Genomic DNA, 20594 nt, shown 5'->3' on the forward strand with positions numbered 1-20594 from the left:
GGGATTCAACAGTACAATCTTGAGTGGAGTCTTCAGACTATACCATTAGCTTATTGAGTAACTGCACCTGCTTTTAAATTTTAATGATGCATTTTTAATGTGATAAATGTATTATACTTCAACGGTTTTATATGCAGGTCGAATAAACTATGAGCTTTGTTACTCTTCAGATATTACTTTCCTAAGAACATCTTTATAATTGTACAGCTTATGTAGTTGCACATGTTCCTGGTAGTCTGAAAATGGCTCTGGTTCTGTACCAGTGAACAAAAGCTACTTTTGAGTGCATATGCTAGTTAATTGTTTTTGTTAACTTGAGAGCCATATCACCTAGAATCAGGCTGGCAAAGCATTTAATCTAGATGGTTTCTGTGGACAGGAGAAGAGTTTTTTTTCTGTTGGTTTGTTACAGCAGAATTCAGAGAAAAAAAGTTTCTGGCATTTTGTTTTAACTGAGTTGCTTGGATGAGTTTGTCGTATAAATAAGGTACTAGCCAGATACTAAAGGCAGTTTGACAGCTGTGATAAACAAGTAGTTACATATTTTGTATAGACAAGTGGATGGCTATAGTGAAAAATAAGAATTTTGTTTTTTTAATGTAACTACCAAAGGTAATTGACCACCAAAAGACTGAGATGGAAGATACTAATATAGGAATTTGCTCTGAATATTGATATGTATAAATAAAAACATTTGTATGTTATTAGTTTTATTTTGCTATTTCAAGTAAAATATATTTGACTTAAGAAATATTCTCAAATATTTCTTACTGAGTGGACTGGTTGTTTAATATAGAACAAATACACTTGATCACAATTTTCTACACCCTACCTTGTCAGATTCGTTAGTTGTGACCTAGAATACTTCTGCATGGTTCAAATTAGTTATTTGGACTTTTTGCTGATTCTCAATTGTTGATTCTCTTTTAAGAGTTTTAATAAATGTGCCACAGGGATAAAAGTGCTTACTTCTGGACATTTATCTTCAAGGAATTAAACTGAGACCAGAAGCTCAACCTTGTTTTTGTGTAATGAATTCCAGTTGTTGTGTTTTGGTATGTTTTAATAAGATTAATTACCTTTTGCCTGGGCTGATTCTTTTCCTTATTTCCAGCAAAGAATGGACAGCTACTGAATTACCTGAGCAAGAAATAATATCTAGTGTAGGAATATTATCCAGCTGGCAAAGAACTAATGTTACTGGTTTACACCAGCCTCCAGGCAGAAATGGAGTCAAACATCTGTCACATTGCAGCAATTTTCATCTGGCTAATGGGCTGTTGGCTCTACATGCCAGCTAGTGTAACCACAACTTACTTTAAGATATTTCAGACCACTGCAAGATGGTTTTCAGATAAAAAAGGGTCTTAACCATATCTTAGTTTTTTCCTTTCCACTATTTTATATCAGTAATGGATGCAATGGAAAATAGTTCAACCTTGGTAGGATTCCCTTCACTGCCTTCCCTTAGAATATATATAAATTCCCTGCCAGAAAACATCTGAATCCATGAATGTCTTCAGTGGTTGGACATTTGGCACTAGTTGCATTTAGCTTCTCTTTAAAGTCTACAAGATTAATAGTCTCCTAAGTCAAAGCATAAAAGTGATTACAAATGCAACCCATTTGGTTACCATCACGCTCCTTCTTGAGAATACGCTCAGACGCTCTATTGAACGATGGCTGACAGCAAAATTGCACTCAGTGACACTGATTCACTCCAGCACCTCGGTTATGCCTTATCCCTCAGTCCTCTGTAAATGATTTTCTCCTACATGGGCTTACATAGGCTTTCTCCTACATAGGTTAACCTTGGAGCTATACACACAAGTGCCACCAAAAATTGCAAATTTCTCTAAGTTGTAGCTTAATTTTGAATCACAGCATGAGAAATTTGCAGCAGCTGGTCCAGTGTGCCTATGATACTGGATTAATTCCCACCATAAAATGTTCATGGAAATTATGAAGACTGTGTATAGACCAGACGTGTGGGCCTTGTTTGCTCCTTAGGGTTACTTGGTGAATTTTTTCATTAGGAAGAAAGAAAATAAATTTCACAAACTACTGTTTGCAGTTCAAGGCACCTTCTTGAATTGTTGAAATAAATTGATTTGGGGCAATGGAATCTGTGAAATTAGCACCAATATCCTTCCTTCAAAAGTTTGGATGTTATATATTTCTATTTTCCTCCAGCAGCCTTTATATTTTCACACTACTAATGAATGAGTCCCTAATTGCCACAGTGAAGCTGTCTGGGGTTACTTCCCAGCAGTCTCTTGCCAAGGCCAGCTGGAATTCTGTTTGCATTCTTAGCTGATTAGTGGAAACTGCTAGTGCTAAACATAAATAAATAAGAGACACATACACACACACCAAAAAAAAAGCATGGAGTTCAAGAAGTTTGTAGTGTTCCCCTGAAGTAAAATAATTTTCTTCAAATGAGAAAAATTGACAATGGATAAATATTATAACTCTGGGTATAAGAAATGACCAGCTGCGATCAACCTAACTGGTTACTGACACCCTCTTCCCCACAGAAAAACAATTGAAACAGCTTTTCTCTGACATTAGGGAATCAGACTGAAGGGTTTTTCCATCAATCTTTCAGTGACACTTTGAAGTCATAGGGATATCTGGGTTCTTTTCTTTTTCACAGAAACAAAAACCATTCAAACTGATTTCTCCCTACAGGATTGATTTTTGTTTTGTGTGGGGGTTTTTTTGTTGTTTCTTTGTTGTTTTTTTTTTTTTGTCCTTAAATATTTAAAGCTTGAAAATTCATTTTGATGAGGCTACAAGATAGTTAGATAAAATCTAGATTACATACCTCAGTTCTTCATTAGATTCAGCTCTATTAATTCTCTTGCATTATATAAGCCCTGGATATCCTTGGGCTTTGTGTAGTAGGAATCATCTGCTTACTGAGATACTCTGTTAGAAGTTCGGTAGAAAAATGTGGGGGAAAATGAAAGGAATAGCCTTGATTTCGAAGAATTTGCCTTAGTATCTGAATGTGGCCGTTCTGGAGCTATTCAACAAAGCGCTATTCTGGCAAGAAGTGTCCTGTATGTACCTGTAAGGATCCCTATTATAAACAGAAGGTCTGTCTCATTTTTCCCAAAATGCAAAATGATGGTTCACCCCATAAGCTGCCACTTCCTGTGTAGAAATCTAACAAGTGGAATTTCAGAAGTACTCCTAAGACCACAGTCCCTCATTTGCTGGTTTCTCAGTTGGTTAATCTATTCCTGAATTTTATTTGAAAATTTTTTCTGGATAGTTTGACAGCCTTCCCAGTGGGATAGGAATCCTCAAAGCTCCTGACCTTCCTCCACCAAAGAACACTGAAAACCTGGGATGGACAAGGAGAGATCCATCTGTATTTCTGAAAAAGAAAGGCCAGGAGGAATTCTTTGACAAGTATTGCAGATTGCCTGCCATCCCCACTGCTGGTTCTTCTCAAGCAGACTGGTGTGCCTGAACTACATAGAACTGATATATGGGTGTGTCTCAGTTCAAAGAATTCAAAATAATGTTAAATCTTTTTTTGAAACTCCCTAGAATAGTATTCTGATGATTTTTTTTCTTGTAAGGTGTTTGAAATAAGATCATATATCATTTTTCTAGGGGTAAGGTCTGTTGGCATGGTGCTATAGTCTGAGTCTCTTACTATAAACATACCTGCTCTTATGGTTTTGATCACATTTTACTCTCATGTTAACAAGAATAAACAATGAATAATGTCAGATAAGACTATTTAATGAGTAAATTCAGCAACTTAAAATGCTGGGTACTTTAAAAAAATCATCTGTCATCTTTTTATGGTTTTGGTGCTCCTCTTGGGATTTTCTTCACATACATTTATTAGTAAACTCATCTACAGTTACAGTGAAAATCAGAGGTGTCTTTGGAGAGTGATTCATCTCAGCATGTGATGGGTGTCTAAAAGAGATTGGATGAACTATCCTCTAGTAGTGTGTTCACCCTTCACAGACTAGTGAAGAGATAGGTGGCTCTCAGCTTTTGATCCAGGAAAGGCAAATAAAAACACCAAGACTATTGCCAGCAGAAATACTGACAGGAGGATTCATACTGCTTTCAGAAAATCTGTGAGATCCACAAGCGGAAAGAACTTTAAAATTGTAAATGGAGTCTGGATGACACACTTAAGACTGAGCACTGGCATTTGAAGTTTGGAATATAGTGTGAAATACTGATTTATATCCAACTGCTGTACCTTGTTGCTTCTCTATGAAAAATTAAGGATGGACTTTTGGGAAAAGTAAAATATTGAGAACCCATTGTAAGCTTTTTGCTGAAAATAAATGGGATATTGGGGAGATCTTCACTTGTTATACTAGTAAATGGTCTATAAGTCACTTAGGTCTTACTGGGACTTATGCCAGTACAATACATCATTCTTTTTAATTAAAATACTGGTTCTACCCAAAAGCACTAAAACCCATAAAAATTTCAAAAAAATCTTGTCCTTGTTAATGCGAAATGTTACTTTGTCTGAGTCAGGGATATGATTTTGTCCATGTTATTATCTCCACAAGAAAAAACAATGTTGCATAAGGTGTTGCTGCATACATGTGCATTTATTTATATAAATATATTATTTTTTTTCAAGACATATTTGGGGGAAGTATGCACAGATTCTTCCATTTTTTTATGGCTGAGTTATGCAATGCTTCTTTCCGTGAGCTTACAGCTTAAACAAATAATTTATAAAGCACTGTGTCTCGGGAACTGTGTTCTGGTTAGTTTGTTTAGACACAACAGTTTTCATAACTGTCACTGCACATTGAGTTTCTTATATTTGCTTTGGACAGCAAACTGCCAACTACCTGCAAACGCTAGCAACTTCATACAATTTGTTTTGGCAAAAGGTCACCATGCAGAAAATTTTCTGTAAGATGTGGCAAGTCAGATTTCATACACACTATCCTCACTGGAACTAGGGCTTGAGATTGTTATTTCTATAATACTCATCAAAGCCAGAGCAGCAAAGATAGAAATGCTAGTCAGGTTCCTGTACTCTTTCACTACTGAAGTTTACTGCACTGTGTAATTTTTGATCATGTTTAAGTCCCTTGTATTTCCTACAGTTAAAGTAGGTCTGATCATAGGAAGAAACCATTAATTTAGATTTTAATCTCTGTTGCATTCAGAACAATTCCACCAGCTAAAGTACATTTATTTACTTTTATGCAAATGAGTCCAGATTTTTACCTTTTTTTTTTATTTTTGGAAGGAAAAGTTAGCAGTTCACATTGACACTCCACCACTCTTCCTTTATCTGTACATCACTGCAGAAGTGTTGTTTTCTGTTCTTTGTTGTTATGGTAGCATGCTTTTCAAGCTATCATTTTAATCTGCCTCCTACAGATTCTTCTCGTTTTTCCTATAAAAAGCCTTATAGATCTATATATGTTCAGTTTGAGGTATATCTATTAAATAGATAAATGCCTTGAACTGCATGTGAAAGCATCCAGATGCTGATACTGACATTTTCTAATTTTCTTGTTATTTTAAGTTTTGTTCCCCAATACCTTTACCAGAAATTTTTTTGTCAGAGTTCTGGATGGGCCAAAGTGCTCCATTCACACAAAAACAAAAATTACATTTGGCAGTCTTACCCCCAATATAGCACTCTTATCTACTGACATAACTGTGGATCTAAGGTTAGATATCATACCTTTCAGTGAATGCTTTTCTGTGCACAGAGTCAGAAAAAGATACCAGGAACCATACTTCAGTCTAAATACACTGTAATCCATGGAACAGGACTTCCCTGGCAATATGAAAAATTATGTTATCTTAGAACAAAATTATGAACAACTTATACCCAAGACCAGCAAGGCCCTGAGGTTTGTTGGTTCACAAAAAATCAGAGAATCCTCTATATTCACATATTTTAAGGCAGTGCATTGATTAGATCATTTCTCTGACACTGACACTGCAGACTTTCATGATTGTGAGTTACTTAATGTATAAATGGCTCTTTGCCATTAATGACAACATCCACAAACATGTTTTGTTTGGGGTTTTTTATGAACATCTCTCTGTTTCAGTTACTGAACGATTTGCAACACCAAAGGAAAGCAGGGAAGTGGAAGGCAGGGAACATTCCCACCCACAGCAGTCTCAGACCTCCTGGTCAGGCCTCTTTCTGGGAAAAGTGGGTGATACATCTTTGAACTGAGCTTGTTAAATGTTGATCGAGTTACGCTTTTGTTTTTGTGTAACAGGCTCATACTCCTACACCCATTCACAAATGCCTGTTCCCAGTCCCCGTCAGAATTTCTTTCCTCTCAAACAAAGCCAGCAGACTCAGCGTTTCATTGTACTGTGGAAGCAAGAAACTCTTGAAGTAGTCGTGGGACAGGGAAAAAAATTAGGTGGAGAGGAAGGAGGAGGACTCCTGAGGTGTTTTGGCTGACGATAAAATAAATGTTCTGTAAGCAGCAGATCTACCTCAGGACATTTTGTCACTCCTCCAGCTTCCTGTTCTTTTCCTTGTCCAGTCAGGCTTCAGTTTACTACCTTGGCCAACAGACAAATTGTTTGTGGGACATTTCTCTCACTAAGAAAGAAATCTTCTGGGGAGGTGAGAAGAATGTATTTTTCTTGATTTCCTTGAAACTGATTGCCAGTCGTGCTTACAAGGCAAAATAACAATCCTGGTATCATTATTCTGAACCTCCTCAAACTGAAGCAGTGTGAAGACTGTTGCCTCCCTGGTGAATCCTGTAGCCACTCAACTGTGAGGTGAAATTGTACCTGCTATCAGTTGTATCCAGAAAGAAAAGTGTGTTGCCCTTAACTCCTTGAAAGAAAAGACAGTGACACTGCTTTTCTGAAGCAAGTTCTGCCTCTGTATTTCCAGTGAACACAAATGAGATTCCTGGTGAACATAAATACTTTTCTTGAGGTCTATATAATGCATGTATTCTGCCATAGTCATGTTGATAACCATGATTTTGAGTCGGCATTCAAGGACCTGACCATTAACATTAAATTACTTTCTCATGCATTGTTACTGTACTAGAAAAGCAAGAATGCAAGTTAATTGTCTTCCTTGTCTCTTCCTCTAGTCACTGTATTCAGATCGAAATATCAAAGGCAACCTTGGAAGTCAAATCCCAATAGTGCTGGGAGTTATGGCTGTGCTGCAAGAGCAACAGAGACAGAACAAACACAAACTTTCATAAAAGTCTAGGGTGAAGGCTGTATTCCAGACTCATTGCATCATTTTGTTTCTTCAATTTTTTTATTGCTTTATGTTTCCATGTCCTTCAGAGGAACATATTTTATTGGCTCAGTCAGAAGGAGTCAGAACAGGGTGTTCAACTTTCTTGTGGACTTGCTCTTTAGGGAAGCCACTCACTGTTTTCCACATGCCACTCACAGGATGGGTTGCTAGTACTTATTTATAGCAACAGACAGAATTAAGCTAAACTGCAAACTATGTTGATATTCTTGACTAAAAGGTGCTGCACAAAATGCAAATTATTTTTTTCATCATGACATTTTTGGCTCCAATTTTATCCCTATATGCTCTTCTGTCTCTCCTTACAATCGTGTTATATTGTTCTCCTTGTTCCCTCCAGTCACCTCATCTTTCCTTCCACATCAAGAAACCTTTCTTAGTAACAGTTCTGGCATTTGGGCATAAGGAGCATGCCACACTCAAAAACTCAATATTATTTCACTATAAAATGTGGTTGTCTTCAGTTCAGCTCTGGATGTCATTTGCAACAGTTCAATAGAATATTCAGCAGAATAGCTGATGATGGGTCTGATTCCTTTCACATGTGTCAGACTTACTCCCATTGCCTTCAGCAGCATTCAGCTGGTTCTAAGCGAGTAGTAACAGAATAAACATAGCTGAGATGTTTTATGCATCCATATTAGATCAAGTATGTGCCACATCAGTGGACTGCACATTTTTGACATTACCAACCAAAAAAGCCTAGAGAAAGCACATAAACAGTCAAGACACAGTGAAGGTATTAGTTTATCAAAATTGGGCAAAGAGAATTTTCCAGTTTCAGGGCATACTGTAAGACCCTACCTATGGGCAAAGCATTTCCATTTTTACAAATATAGGTGCTTCTAATACGATGTATTTCCTATAACTTCTTTCCACAGGGAATAGCTTAAAAACACGGAGAAGCAAGAAAAATCCTGGTGTTAATTCATGTTTTTCTTGATATAGAGGCATTAACTCAAGCAGGAACAGTGAGCCAGATAAGAGGATTCTTGCTAAGTTTGCATCAAATTTTTCCAACAGCATTTGCTATTTACATAGCACTGGTGAAATATTTTTAGATGCTCTGTCCAACTAAATTTGTCACATTTATCACAGTAAAATCACTTTTTCTTTCCAAAGAAATTTCCTAAAATTTCCTAAAGAAGATTTTCTAATCCTTAGAGACAGGAGTAAAGTTCTAAAACTATTAATTATTAAAAAGGAAAGAGAGGCAACCTCAGAAAATAGAATTTAACTAATTTGTTTAATTAAAATATTCAAAGCCACCTTCTGGGTTTTTTTAATGAAAGACTTCTCCTTGAAAGACTGATAATCAATGTGGACTTGGGCTAGAGAGGTCAGACATATATACCATATGGAATTTTTTAAGACATTACTGCCATGACAGATAAGAGAAATGCAATGCATGTACTATACTTAGAATTTAAAAAAAAAACTACTGACAGGTTTCTATACCAAAGATAAATTACTTAGGTACTGTCATGGAATAAAAATAATGATACAGTAATGGACAAAACACTGGTATAACAGCAGAACACAAAAAATACCTGAACAGGGATGTTCCATCCTATTAAAGAAGGAAAAAGTAGATTAAATGTACAAATTAGGAAAAATTTAGAAGACTACTCCTCTGTATCTCTCAGACTGGGTAGTGTGCATGATTACATAAGGGAAACTAAACACTAAATTAATCCATTTTTGTGCTTACTCCACTCTGGGGCAGGAAGTGCATAGACCTGTCAAGGGTGGTCACACAGATGGAATTTAGAGCTGATCTGCCTGCACTATTGGACCAAGGTAGCACTTATGACGAGAGATAAACAGTTATTTTAACAAAGACAAACAAGTCTTCTAAACTGTCGGTGATTTTAATGTCAGACAAACAGTGACTAACAGAGGGTGCCTCCCCCAGCTCCCTCTGTGTACCACAGAGCAACGATAGGCATCAATGTTCTTCCCAGGAGCAAGGAATGAGGAAGAAAAAGTGGGTCTGAGTCAAAGGGAGGCTAAGCCACCAAGGCTGTGAGACAAGCAATGTGTCTGCAGGCAGATAGAAATGCAAACCCTGCATGTTATTAGGTTATTTGTGCATGGAGCAGGGGAGACAGAGTCCGGAGCATGGCTGAAAGATTGTCTGACTCCCTTCCTCCAAATGGGGCTCTGCAAAGCTCTTCCACTTGATTTTGTGCAGGGTTCACTTCTGTACAATATGTGGCAAGTATTTTCCTGTAAGACCAAACAAAATTCTTGAAGCCACACAAAAATATAAGAATATAATGTGTTTTAGGAGTAAATGTGAACCAGTATGGTATTACACCACTGCTCCACCAATAAGAAAAACTGCACAAATCTGGCAGCACAGAATAACTGAATGGTTGTATAGGGACAGTGATGGGGGAAGAGCAAGGAGCATCTATGAGTTCAAGAAATATAAAGAAGAAATACCTGTTTGTGGAGGAAAAAACACTAAGGGAAAAAGAGCACAAGGCAGATGTGTTACTCTGAATAAGGCTGCATGATCTTATGTCCTTATTAGCTAGCCCTAGGTGGTTTGGGTTCTGAAAGTATGTAAATAAAAGGATTCTTGGAGTACTGTGAACAAATAAGCAGTATAATTATTGTAAAAAATGGTACTCTCAAAGCTTACTCCATTTTTTATTAAATAAAAAGTTATACTGATGTAACATTAAGAATGAGATTTTAACTGAAATATTTAAACCAACGGTTTCTTCAGAAACCCTCAAACTATCCTCATGAGTATATGCATAACAATAGTCTCTTTCATTATGTACAGAACTTTTGCATCAGTCACTGAATAATAATTATTTTGTACTGTAGCTTCACCCCAGCCTACCTGGAGTTTCACAACATTGCAGCAGAAAGTTGCTTTCTGAATAGGCAGCTCCTCAAACAGGCAGTGATCTACCAGATGCTAAGAGGATACACAGAAACATGAGGGAGGGCTTAAGCCAGTATATAGGAGAGAAACCAGATGTGTGAGAAACATTATACAGACACCGTCAAAAATAAGGAAAGAAATACCCTGAAGAAGCAGATGGGTGGACATAGTGACAATTATATCAAACAACAAAATAGATAATAAAATACCTTGGGGGGGGGGGGGTGGGAAGAAGGAAGGAAAAATTCCCTATACTTAGAGAGGAAAAACAGGTAAATATGAAAATTTTTGAAAATAAAATGAAGATTCATGGGTTTTTTTCTAAGATGTGCATATGCAAAGATGCATAGCAAAGATAGTATCAGTAGTAATAATTGTTATAACACTGAATTTATCAGGGTCTCAAACAGGTTAATGACTGTGGTGTACAACTGTGATTAGAATTATAGATGGCCTCAAAATGGAAGGTACAAATACCCACATCTTTTTAGGTGCTTCTTAGACATTTTTTAAGTAGTTATACAAATACATTGATACAATCTTGATTGATCTACAGCATTTTTAAATAAGCATAAAAGCATCCATGCACAGAGCTGCACTGATTTTATTGATATTATACAAACATTAATGGTATCTTTAACATTTAGTTCACATTATGCAAAACTCTTGTATAGATAACCATAGTTAAATTGATTTGCAGCTGTTACTAGTTAGCAATATCCACATTCAGTTTTCAGTGGACTCTAAGTTTCCACTTAAAACACCAAACTTTTGAATTGATTTTTGATGTAGGTATTTTCCCTCAAAAATCTCAACACTGAGAGGAAGAAAATGGACACCAGCCTAGAACATCTTCATTGATACAATGGATTTGATCTCTGTCTGATAAATGTTGATACTCAGGCAATGCAAGTGCTTCAATAGCTTTTTCTATGGTTCTTTGCATTTCATTTACATTAATTAAAATAATTGACTAAGCACAGAGTATATTAGAATCCAATCTATTATATCTTTGGAAGGCATAGCATCTTTGGGTTGTATTTGAAAAGTCATCTGCCTTAAGACAATTCACTTGTTTACAGCAGGTAGGGAGATGTGGAAAAATGTCAAAATGAACACAAAATAGGCAACAATATGGAGGAAAAAAGGAGGAGTAAGGCAAAACACATGTTAAAAGATTCCTACAATAATTTTCAATACAGTGACTTCTGAGTTACATTGTTGTAAGAGAAAGGAGAAATCAGGAAAAAGTTAGGATAAATTGAGTAATAAGAGCAAGACATCACTGAAAGACACAATAATGCCTCAAAAAGACAGTGAAAGTAATTTATTGACAGCCTAGGTAAGCATTGCTAAAAATTTTAATGAATTCTGAGCCTTGGTGTTCACAAAGGAGGATTGGGAACAGATGCCAGAAACAGACATAAATTTAACAGCAGAGGTGGAAAGCATACTGAAGAAACTCAAGATCGTGCCAGAAGAGGTGACCTAGAAATTAGAACATTTAAAGACTGACAAAACTAAAGGACCAGAAGGTACACATTTGATGAAGCGTCCCAAAAGAGATAGAAAAACCTTTAGCAAGTTTATTTATAATCCCTTTGGAATTGAAAAGGTCAAAATAGCACATATTTAAGAAGTGATCTAGCTAAAATCTAGAAAGCTTGACTTCTAAGATAAAAGGTGAACCAAATACTTTAAAAGGTAAAGACATCAATTAATTGCATGGATTTTCAAAAGCTGTACAAGGCCATGCGTATGAATGTAAGAATTATTTAGAAGTGCATTTCTATCTTAAAACCATATTGATTGTTGTTTATCTCTTAATATTTTTAAACTCTCTGTTTCTTTCTTTTGGTACTCTGTGTTAATGAGCTCTATAAAATGATGGGTGATCATTAGTAATGTATGTAAATACTGGAGACTTTGCCATACAATTCTAGCAATAAAATGACATTTAAAGCATTGGATCATGTAGTCTGAGAGAAAAAAGAAAAAGGAAAAAGACTAAATTTTAAGCCTTACACTTTCTATTCTGAAGAACCATCACCATGTGTTTGTGATTTTATGGCTCTGATAGGACTGGCTCCCCACAATTCCAGAAGGAAATTGACTCAAAGAAAGGCCACAAAGATGATCAAAAGATTGAAACACCTGTCCTATGGGGGAAGACTGAAGGCATTCAGTCTGTTCTCCTTGGTGAAGAGAAGACTCATGATGACCTTTTCACAGTATTCTAACACGTAAAGGGCAGGTGCAAAGAAGAGTATTGTGGTCTCTCCCTTCTCAAAGAACCACATGGAGAAGATGAGAGGCAACAGGTTCATGTTTCATTAGGAGAGGTTTGATCTTGATACAAGAAAGAAATTTTATATGGTGAGAAGAATCAGTCGCTGAAAGTAAAGTCCTCACTCCTGGAAGTGCAATTAGATAGGATGCAAAGTAATCTCATCTAGGCTCCCTTTCTCATGAAATATTGAACCAGCTGATGTTTCAAGGTTCTTTCAAACTTGGTCTGTTCTATAATTCTATTCTATCATGAACTGGTTCCTTTGCAAGACTGGTAGGAGCTGTTAACTCCCTTGAAGGCAGGGAGACCTTGACAAATCAGAGGATTGGGCAATCACCAATTGCATGAAATTCAACAAGGGCAAGTGCTGGATCCTGAACAGGGATAAGGCAACCCTGGATGTATGGATAGATTTCAGAATGGGACGGTGGAAAGCAGCACCACAGAAAGGGACCTGAGGGTGCTGATCAATGGCAAGTTGAACACAAATCAGCAGTGCCCTGGCAGCCAGGAGGGCAAACCCTGGGGTGCATCAGGCACAGCATCACCAACCAGAAAAGGGAGGGGATTGTCCCACTCTGCTCTGCACTGGGCCAGCCTCATCTCAAGTGCTTGGGGCAGTTTTGGGCACCACAATACAAGAAAGACATAAGACTATTAAACACTGTCCAAAGGAAGGTCACAAGGATGATGAAGGGCCTTGAGGGAAGCCACATGAGGAGCAGCTTTGTCTGTTCAGCCTGCAGAAGAGGAGACTGAGGCAAGATCTCATTGCAGTGTGCAGCTTCTTCACGAGGGGAAGAGGAGGGGCAGGCACTGATCTCTTTTCTCTGGATACCAGTGACAGGACCTGAGGGAATGACCTGAAATTGTGTCAGGGGAGGTTTAGGTTGAATGGAGAAAAAAATTCTTCACCCAGAGGGTGGTTGGACACTGCAAGACAGTCCCCAAGAGAATGATCACAGCACCAAGCCAGACAGAGTTCAAGAGAGTTTGGACAATGCTCCCAGGTACATGGTGACTCTTGAGCGTGGTTCTGTGTAGGGCCAGGAGTTGGACACAATGATTCTTGTGGGTGCCTTCCAACTCATCTTATTCTACGACTTTGTGATTCTGTGGTTTGATGTGTCCTTCAGTGAGTTATGGATATGTATACTCATTTGGAGATACTGAGAAAAAACTCACTAATACACATAGCCATATATTTTCTGTTCTGTATGCTGGTATTCCTGTGTGCTTTTGATATTCCAGGGAGTTATCTGTGTATCTACTTCTGACCATGTACTTTTTTAAGGCTGAATCTGACATTGCCAGGCATTTTCTCTGCAGTCCAGAATATCCTAGCCCTGCACTGCACACCTGCAGGATGCTTGAAATGGCTGCAATTTCCATCCCACAACTTCTGTTGCTTGACAGACTTTTAAAAAACATAAATCTGGCCCTGCATATGATTTTTAACCCTCTGAAAATAACAGCTCACTGAAGTTTCCACTCATTTCTGATTTTATCAAAGGATTTTCCTGTGACATAATCCTCTAATCCAGAAGTCTTATGAACTTAATTAAATTCAACAAAAAGAAACTATGACAACTACAGAATTGAGATACTTTGCTTAGTTTGCAAAAAAGGTTTCAAAGAAATTCAGATGGATTAACACTGATGAAGGCTATGGAAAAATTATCTCTAGAGTTCATTGCAAAGTTTTTTTCAGAGAACTCAAGAGAAGTTTGCTGCAGGCCTGGTGATCTATGGTACTGGCAGTATGTTACATTAATGTCCTAAGGATTGACATATATATTATAAAGGGTAGTTATAAGTTCTAACAGTTGTGAATGAGGAAAGTATCAGACAAGTATAAGGCCAAAGTATCACTATTAAGACAGATTTTATTCACCTTATATAAAAGTAACCTGAAACACAGAATGTGCAGTAACAGGCTGAAATTTGATGACTGCACAAAACTGGAAAATAAGTCAAAATGAATGAGGTGGACACTAAAATAAAGAGCAGTTGAAAAGGCTAAGACCAAGGACAGATATATGGTTATGACATAATTCAGAAAAATATAAGAGAAAGACACTGAAGATGAAAGGAAAGGTTTTCAATTTTCAAACAGCAATACAGAAAATCTAGGTGTAGTGGAATATATCACGTAAACCTTTGACCTATTGCTTATAAGCAGTAAATTGTAAGAAACTGGAACTAGGGCCACATAAGAGGACTTTGGAAATGTAATCGAGTGGGAGTTATTTGACTGGTGTAGAAATGGGACCAGGGAAATGTTTTATTTGGCATAACACACACAAGTAAAGAATTGCAAAAATTAAATATGGAAATTTTGATAAGGACTAAATTCCTGGGAGAGATTTCATTGAAATTAACAGGCTTCTGAATATATATACAAAAAAAAATCTGACATAAACCAAATAGCTTTCACTTCGTTTTAGTTAACATTCTGATTACTTTAACAACTACCTCACATAGTTTATCATATTATGCTGTTCAATTCTGTGAATATAAGTTCACTGAAGTTCACCTTCCAGGAAAAAAATGCTTGCCCCTATGCCCCAAAGAAATGGATAGCCTTTTGATAAATGGCTGCATCCAACCTCATGTCTAATCTTCTCAAAATGTATTTTATTTTCAGTGTAGGCCTTCCACCAAGAAAAAGTTGTTCTTCCTCCAGAGTTATGCTCAGTTTTGAGAGTGCTGCACGCAGGACTAGGTTATCCCAGATCTGAGCACTCTGCCTTCAGTCTGAGCAGCAGAGCTGTGATGTCTCAACAGCAGGCAGGAAATGTTTCTCCCTGAAGGTAGGAAAATATTTGTTTCTCTGTGACTGTATTTCTCTCTCAAAATTTCTGGCCTCCTTTCTCCTGTAATGATCCTGGAGTCACAGAGCCTCAGAATGGTTCCTCTTCCAGCTCACTGGTAACTTATACCGCTTCCTCTGAAATAATTTTTTATGAAATATGTCCAGTTTATTACCCCAACAGTGAATGCAAGGTTTACACTTCGGTATGCTTTCACTGAAATTGTCTTGTAGACTGGTGCAAGTATCCGATGCATCTATCCAAGTACATCCCTAGTGACAACAGATATGGAGAAAACCAAGGTACTTTGCAAGTTATTCATGTCAGCCTTCAAAGGCAGTCAGGCTTCCCATGTCACAATCCCTGAACTTCCAGGTTGGGAGTCAGGGAGACAAGTCCCTCCAACTGTAAGAAAAGAGAAGGCCACCTGGTGAAACTCAATTGGCACAAGGCTCTGGCCCATGATGAACCAATGGTCCTGAGGGAACTGACTCAAGTCATTGAAAGTCACCTCCATCCTATCTGAAAAGTCATTGTGGTCAGGTCAAAACATCAGTGTCTTGAGAAAGAGAAACATCACACCTATTTTAAAAAAAGGGGAGGAAGAAAAACCAGGGAACTACAGAGCAGTGCATCTTACCTCTGTTCCTGGGAAGACCATGGAATATATCCTAATGGAAGCTGAGTTGCAGCACATACAAGGCAAGGATGTGACCCAAGACAACCAACATGGCTTCACAAAGGGCAGATAGTGCCTGAACAGCCTGATAGCCCTCTCTGACAGAGTGGCTGCAATGGTCAGCAAGGGAAGACTGACTGTTGGCATCTACTTAGGTTTCTGAAAGAAATTTAGCACACTCCTACACAACATCCTTATCTCCAAATTGGAGAGACATGGGTTTGAAGGGCAAACTGTTTGGTGGATAAGACAATGGCTAGATGGACACATCCAGAGAGATCTGGTCAATGGCTTGATGTCTTGGAGGAGGCCAGTGACAAACGGAGCACCTCAGGGCTCTGTCTTGGCATTGTTGCTATTTAAAATCTTTATCAGTGACTGAGACAACATCACATGCACCCTCAGCAAGTGTGTAAATAGCATGAAGCTGAGTGTTGCAGCTGACACAACAGAAGGAAGAGAGACCATCTAAATGGACCTGGGCAAACGTGAAAAGTGGGTCAAAAAGAACCTAACGAGGTTCACGAAGTTCAAGTGCAAGGTGCTGCACCAGGGTTGGGGCAATCCCAGATATGAATACATTGACAGCAGCCCTACAGAGATGCTGGATGAAAAGATGGCAATGTGTGAATGTGAATGTGAATCTCCCCCTCTACTCTGCCATCTTGAGACCCCACCAGGAGTACTGCTTCCATCTCTGAGGTCCTTAGCATAACAAAAGACATGGATCTGTTTGGGTGGGTACAGAGGATGGTCTCAAAGAGTACTAGACCATTTCTTCCACAAAGACAGGCTCAGAGAACTCTGGTGGAGAAGACAAGATTCTGGGAAGATCTCATTGTGGTGTTCCAGCACTTAAAGGAGGCTTACAAAAAAAGGAGGTTTGTCTTTTTACGTAGGTAGATAGTGATCAGACAAGGTGGAATAGTTTTCAGCTAAAAGAAGAGAGTTTTCATTTAGATGTTAGGAGAAAATTCAAGCAAGGGTGATTTAACCTAAAGACAATGCAAAGTCACTAGAAATACTGAACATTTGGCAGTTTTTTCAGTGTTCAGCTATAATAATAAGTGCAGTAACAGATTTTTGTGAAATGGTACAGCAGACAGCATAGAGAAAAGACTGGATTTTTTTCTGAGAGAGATCTGCTTTTTATAGTAATTGGGATATAAACACCTAAAATCAGGATTTTATACTGAAAGGGCAAGCTAACCTTACTAATGGTGATTACTCACTGTATAATAGAAAAGGAAATAAAAGCTTTTTTATAAAACGTATCAAATCCTAAGAGTGCTGTTAAACTCATTAAAGAAAAAATGAAGTTAGAGAAACTGGTCTTATTTTTTTTCACTCCCAGTAGAGTTCATTTCTACTTCAACAACTAAGCCAAGGTCACATTTAACTCACTTCAATTTCACCCAGTGCACAAGCTAATGTCAATAGTACAGCTGCCATGCAGAGCTAAAGACTGATGGTTAGACAAAGCCATTTACACAAGGCTGGGTCTTTCATCTTCTCTCAGCTAGTGACATAAGAAAGCACTGAGGTTATTCTCAACTAGAGACTAAAACTGGCATATTAGAAAAAATGTTATTCTCCTTAGCTGTCACACAAAGGATCTGAAGAAATGTAGAAATGTTTTTTTCCTTGGTCATCTAGGGAGATCACAAAGTGACTCTAATAGCCTTCACTCTGAAATTTTCACATGGTTTAAGTGATTGCCAAGTCTGATATTTTCCATTTACACTTCATTGCCATCAGAAAAAGAAAAAAATCAATATACCTACCTACTCAAGTGTGTCACAGGATGAGCTTATAAAAGAAGACATCAGTCTTTTTAGGGCATGAAAAATATACTTATTCAAATATATCTTATTTTAAATGACATAAATTGCAGTGGTTAGTCAAGATTCGATTTCCTCTAAAATATAAGACTTAAAATATTCCGTGACTTGCCAAGGAATAAGAATCCTTCAAACTGTTGATATGTACAAATGTACTCGTTTTCTCCTGTAAGTTATACCTGCCACAGTGTACCAATATTAGTGACTACCTTTAGGAATTTTAATGGGAATGTGAGATCCAACACATTATCACATTTCTCTGAGATGGTACAAATAACTGGAACTTTGCCAAAGTATGGGAGCAATAGCTTTTATTATTGTTATTTCAATTACACTATGTGTGTGAATTTGTATTGCCTTAGCTTGTTGACCCTAATATGATTCCACAAGATGTCATGCAGCCCTAACAAACTCGGACACCCTAAGCAGAGCTATCTTCCCCTTGCATGCTATAGTTCTTACATATTTTATCTCCCTTGTTAAAGATTTCTAGCAATTTTGCTGTAATAATGTGCAATGTCTTTGTTTTAGATTAATAAAATATCATAGATACAATGGAATTGTCTTGTCAAAGATTTGACTGCTTGGACACTGTCAAGAACATTTGACAAGTGAGAGCCAAATTTGTCCCTGACTGTTCTGCTCTCAATGGAAGCTGACAGGTCATCATTCACCTTATGATGTCTTTTCAACCCCATTATCTTTTCCACCTTGTTTTAGCACCTCTCTCTGGCAAAGGTAGTGAGTAAGATGTTGAAGAACTGAGGTGGTATTTCAGGCTATCTGACAGCAAGTGCTGAATAATAATGGAATTTGTTTGCTTACAAATTGAGCAATTGAATTTAGACATTGAGGGGGTCACCTCTGTGATTTGTCCCATCCCCAGATGGTCAATCATTTAAAAAGGCAGAATTACAGGGTCAATCATGGAACCCTTTCCCCCATGTGGTAGCACAACATACCAACCATACAACTACTAGGCCATCCCCCACAGTTACAAGTATTTCAAGGTCAATTTATCAATTTAACAGCTTCATCTTCTTAATCACTAAACTTCTGTCTCTTTGAGCTTGTGCTGAAAGACTGTGGCTGCTAATTAAAATGGAGCTTTACTAGCAAGTACACAAATTAGATCCTGTCAGTAAGTTTATTCTAACTATTGGTCATTTCTAAATGCCTTTTTAATCCCCTAATTTTTACATTAAAATTCAAAAGCCTAACAATCTTAATCACCCCTACATCAAATTCATCATTAAGAACAGGAAGCCAGATGGTATAATTTTGATTTACCGGACTTCAGCGTGAATTAATGTACTGAGTGCCGATAATGAATACATCAAACCTGATATTGCAGAAACCTATGAATCTGGCATGTTAAATTAATAACACACTTTGCACAATGAAAGCATGTAAGCTCATATAAAACTGAGGAGTAATGGTCCCTTTTATTTTAAATGGTCTTTATTAGCCTGCAGTTTTGACTCTTAAAAAAAAAAGAGAGAGATGAACACTGTGGTTAAGAAAGTTCTGTCTGTTTCCTATCTGTTCTTTATTTTCATTTCACTTCCTACCTACATAAAAGAAAAAAAAAATCTGCCTTATTGCAATCTTTATAGTTGTGAAAGATATACTGGAGAAAAAAGAGCCCCAGTAAATTGTTTTCAATTTTATTGGAAATTACAGTTAAAAGTTTGACTTGTATGCTGAAATACACTTATTCCAAAAAGCTGTAGCACAATGCTGTTTGCTACATGGGATAGTTATTCATTGCATGGAGTATGTAATAAATTATGCAGATTAAACCACTTTTTAAAAATATCTTTCTTATATTCTTTTATTTCTAATGTGTGCTGCTTCTTGTTCCAATATATCTATGGTGACTATGAAGCTGAATGCCATTTTATTAGCAAACAGGGTCAGGAATCATGTATTTTGAAATAGTTGCTACAAAAAAAAAAAGTGCTAGGTAAGAAAGGTCCATGTCTACCATGTTTCCTGATTATCTAGATATTATATGGCATGGAGATGGCATAGAGTTTAGCTTTCTTGAAATAAAATTAACAGATATCAAATTTGAACCATTGAATAGCTTGTGTGGTAGAAGTGAGAGATACACAGGGCTGAAGTTACTCAAATATATCCCTTCTGAATACATAATTTAATATTTATTTAGTGTAAATTAAAAATATGTCAGTCATTGTTTATTCTTGTGGACATTTAAATAAAAGGAATTCCACCTAATTCCTAGCCACACCTAAGAGAAAATTGTCTTTGACTTAAGTGAAAACAGGATTTGGCTCAAATACCTGACTGTAGGATCTGAAGCTTGCTTTTCAGATATATGGAAGCAACACAAAGAGAAGTATATTCTCCAATATGAATTCTAGTTCTGAAGTACACCTGAGTTATGCAACTCCTAACTGAAATGTAGTTTTTACAGCAAACAACCTGAAATGCACAAATGTGGGCCTATAGACCATAAGCCAGAAAGGCATGATGAGGCTGGTCTCTGTTTTGGAAACCACAAACTGTTTGCTGTAAAAACATTTAAAGAGTTAGAAGATGCCCAGTCCAGGCCTGAGCAGGATAAAGCTGACTGAATAGTTTAACACGAGCATAAACATTTCCCCGGGTTTATTCTGTCTCTCAATTTTCACACAGTAAGTGAACATTTCAACAGTCTCTGTGTAGCTGTAGGAAATATATTCAATATAGCAAGGATATGATAATACCAATGAAAACACTGCAAACCTGAATAAGGTGCTACTTTGCAGCTAGTTTTCCTTATTGCAT

At 37.3% G+C, this 20594-nt stretch overlaps 2 long non-coding RNA genes across 6 annotated transcripts in view; one reads left to right on the forward strand and one right to left on the reverse strand.

Annotated features, from left to right (window-relative positions):
• Nucleotides 1-20594, reverse strand: part of LOC135293920 (uncharacterized) — a 190021-nt gene that overhangs the window by 113111 nt on the left and 56316 nt on the right. Inside the window, exon 4 of one of the 3 annotated variants that reach the window (XR_010356028.1) lies at nt 5702-5797. The exons of the other annotated variants lie outside the window; for them this stretch is intronic. This is a non-coding gene — a long non-coding RNA (uncharacterized LOC135293920). The remainder of the gene's footprint in view (nt 1-5701; nt 5798-20594) is intronic. 3 annotated transcript variants of the gene reach the window in all.
• LOC135293923 (uncharacterized) overlaps nt 1-20594 on the forward strand; it is a 49321-nt gene that overhangs the window by 23848 nt on the left and 4879 nt on the right. Inside the window, exon 4 of one of the 3 annotated variants that reach the window (XR_010356035.1) lies at nt 15116-15281. The exons of 1 other annotated variant lie outside the window; for it this stretch is intronic. This is a non-coding gene — a long non-coding RNA (uncharacterized LOC135293923). Of the gene's footprint in view, nt 1-3280; nt 3405-15115; nt 15282-20594 lie in introns of those variants that run through there. One more of the 3 variants, XR_010356036.1, reaches the window with a different exon arrangement.

Source organism: Passer domesticus, chromosome 2, assembly GCF_036417665.1.
Source record: "Passer domesticus isolate bPasDom1 chromosome 2, bPasDom1.hap1, whole genome shotgun sequence".
Lineage (NCBI taxonomy): Eukaryota > Metazoa > Chordata > Aves > Passeriformes > Passeridae > Passer > Passer domesticus.